Source organism: Rhinopithecus bieti, unplaced genomic scaffold (genome assembly GCF_001698545.2).
Source record: "Rhinopithecus bieti isolate Rb0 unplaced genomic scaffold, ASM169854v2 scaffold_4709, whole genome shotgun sequence".
Classification (NCBI taxonomy): Eukaryota; Metazoa; Chordata; class Mammalia; order Primates; family Cercopithecidae; genus Rhinopithecus; species Rhinopithecus bieti.
In genome coordinates, this window is record NW_016805139.1 from 1,451,779 (window position 1) to 1,455,229 (window position 3,451).

Consider the following 3,451-nt stretch of genomic DNA (forward strand, 5'->3'; position numbering starts at 1 on the left):
ACCAATACTTAAGAAAAATGGGTAAAATCAGAGGAATTGATAAAGGCTGGCTGAAAAATGTTGGTGTCTAGCTCAAGAAAGGACGGGTTAGGTGGTCATATTTATTAATATGGATCTAGAGAAGCATTTGTTCACTAATACATTTTACTTGTGTTCTCTAATTTAAAATCACCTTTTCATCTTGATTTTCCTGCAGCTAAATTAGAAATGCATATTTTCCCCCTAAAAAATGCAGTGATGTTCTTTCTTATAAATTACATTATCTGATTTTCTTGTCAGCCAGCTTCAAGGAAATCCATGTGTTCAAAATGTCTGCTTGCAGTTTGCCCCATACCAAATGGTTGTTTAATCCAAATACTGAGCAGCAAACTGAGCTAATCCTTCTGGAGAAAGGATGGTTGAACAGCTGAGACCACTGGGTGCTCAAAGAGAAGACCACACATCCTGAGCTCCCCAGTCTGGTTTGAGGGGAGGACAGCTGATAACTGGATATGCAGTATTCCCAGACATCACTGGTCCCAAACCATTGCTTCTGCCTGCCACTGCCACTGCCACAAGTACAATAGCAATGCCATCCCCTTGACACACAGCTTTAATCTTCAGGGTTTCATTTGGTCCTCTATGTGTGGATGTTACTCAAAGTTCACATGGAGTGCCAACATTTCCACAGGTCTGGTGTTTTCACAGTGACCAAGAACAGAAGTAGAGCTCATCAATATTACAACCCTGCACTAACTTTCTGATTTCAAAAGCAACTTGACTCTCTCTGCAACCCACTCAAAGCTTTTCTTTCTTTGTTATTGTTTTTTTTTTTTTTTTTTGAGATGGAGTCTCCCTCTGTCAACCAGGCTGGAGTGCAGTGGTGTGATCTCGGCTCACTGCAAGCTCTGCCTCCCGGGTTCAAGCAATTCTCCTGCCTCAGCCTCCCGAGTGGCTGGGACTACAGGCATGTACCACCATGCCCGACTAATTTTTGTATTTTTAGTAGAGACAGGTTTCACCATGTTGGCCAGGCTGCTCTCGAGCTCCTGACCTCGGGTGATCCGCCCGCCTCGGCCTCCCAAAGTGCTGGGATTATAGGTGTCAGCCACCATGCCCAGCCTCAAAGCTTTTCTTTACCGTTTGGAGCCCTTCAGGAGTTACTTCTTTGAGCTCCCAATAAGATTATCTTTCTGTTGGCTTCAATCTCATAATGGCCAGAGTCTCCAGGAATCATCACCAAGAACAATTTCTTTGGTGGTTATATCAACACCAAATTCAATCTTCATATCAACTAATGTACTGTTCTGGGGTAACCAGGATTTCTCCAGTATTTCAATAATCTGTGTAGCATGACTCATGACATACCCTTCAGTTTGGCCTATAACAAGTCCAACAAAGCGAAATGTTGCAGCAGTCAACTGTTCCTTGGATCACCGTGGGTCATCATTGCCATCATCCTTGGAAAACATCTCCACTTGAGATGGATAAAACTTATATCCTTCCTTGACACTGGGATTTATTTCTTTTGAGAAATGAACAGGTTGCTATTCTGCAAACCCATTCAATTGGAACCACTTCACGCTGGGGTGCAATGAAAGCTGTCTCCCCATATTTTCTGGTGAAAGCAGTTTTAATACCTGCTTCCTGTAACAACTGAAAACTACCCTTCCAGGTGATTCTTTCTAGCTGCATTTCCCACTGTAATTGGATCCTTGGACTGCAGGAGGACTCTTCCTGAACCATCTAACAATCCGTAGACTTCTTTTGTTTTACCTTCATACGGTTTTTGTTTTGTTTTGAGAGGGAGTCTTGCTCTTGTCACCCAGGCTGGAGTGCAATGCCAAAATCTCCGCTCACTGCAACTTCTGCCTCCCGGGTTCCAGTGATTCTCCTGTCTCAGCCTCCTGAGTAGCTGGGACTACAGGTGCCTGCCATCATGTCCAGCTAATTTTTATTTATTTATTTTTTGAGACAGAGTTTTGCTCTTGTTGTGCAGGCCGGAGTGCAATGGCATGATCTTGGCTCACTGAAACCTCCGCCTTTCAGGTTCAAGTGATTCTCCTGCCTCAGTCTCCTGAGTAGCTGGAATTACAGGCGTCTGCCACCATGCCCGGCTAATTTTTGTACTTTTAGTAGAGACAGGGTTTCGCCATGTTGGCCAGGCTGGTCTTGAACTCCTGACCTCAGGTGATCCACCTGCCTTGGCCTCCCAAAGTGCTGGGATTACAGGTGTGAGGCACCATGCCCGGCCTCATACAGTTTTTTTTCCAAGTTCAGTACCTCGGGTGTTGCCATTATCCTGAGTGGGCTGAGGGCTGCAACTGCGCTGGGAAGAGAGCAACCATACATATTTTAACCTAGTGCCTGTCCTTTTAACTTAACATTTGGGTCCCCCCTACCTCCCTATTTTCTGTTAAGATTCCTCACATTTTTGCAAATTTGGTAAAATTCCTCATTTCAGGGGGTTAATCCCATTGTTGGCCACTAGGTAGAGCTAGAATCTTATTTATGGTGATTCTTAAGCTTGCTATTTTTCAGTGTCTTATTTAGGAGGCAAAGAAGCCTTTGTCTTAGAATTTTAGGACAGTTTTCAGAGCGGTGTTCACCATAAATTCCTCCAGAGATCATCAAATACATAAAAGGAAAAGAGAAAAAGGAAGAACTTCCAAGTTCATTTACCAATCATCTTTCAGCATAATAACCATCATTTACACGAGGACAAACCTCATTAACTGTGGGAGTCTGGGTACAGTCAACCTCCTTCTGCAGTTGGTCTAAGATCCTTTAAGGTACTTTGTAGCCAAAGTCAAGAACACTTCATTTTCTTTACCAGGGCTAAACTGATTGATTGCATCCTTATTTTGTTTTGTTTTAAATTATTTTGTTTTGAGATGGAGTCTCCCTCTGTCATCCAGGCTGGAGAGCAATGGCTTGATCTCAGTTCATTACAACATCTGCTTCCCGGGTTCAAGTGATTCTCCCACCTCAGCCTCCCGAATAGCTGGGACTACAGGCATGTGCCACCACATCCAGCTAATTTTTGTATTTTTAGTAGAGATAGGGTTTTACCATGTTGGCCAGGCTGATCTTGAACTCCTGACCTCAAGTGATCTGCCCGCTTCAGCTTCCCAAAGTGCTGGGATTACAGGTGTGAGCTACCACGCTTGGCTGATTGCAACTTTTAAAACTGCAATGAGCATAAGATTAGAAGTTTATAAACAGATATTTCCAACTGAATTCTTTTGGTGAAAGTCCTTTTTTTGCTACTCAAGATGTTATTAAGTAATAATCAGATGTTACACTGGTTTCTCAGTCATCTGCCTTTTGCTAATGTGGCTTTAAAAATTAATTTGAATTGTTTGAGAACTTAAAAAGTTGAAGACCCTGTCCCTTCTTTGGAGAGGTAGCTCTGTAGAAAGAGAGGCTGGCTGATGATCATGTTTTTTTTTTTTTTTTTTTTTTTTTTTTG

General features: G+C 42.8%; 1 pseudogene; it reads right to left on the bottom strand.

The window, feature by feature from the left end:
* Positions 1-247: 247 nt before the first annotated feature.
* Positions 248-2,277, bottom strand: LOC108529187 (multifunctional protein ADE2-like; annotated as a pseudogene).
* Positions 2,278-3,451: the final 1,174 nt, after the last annotated feature.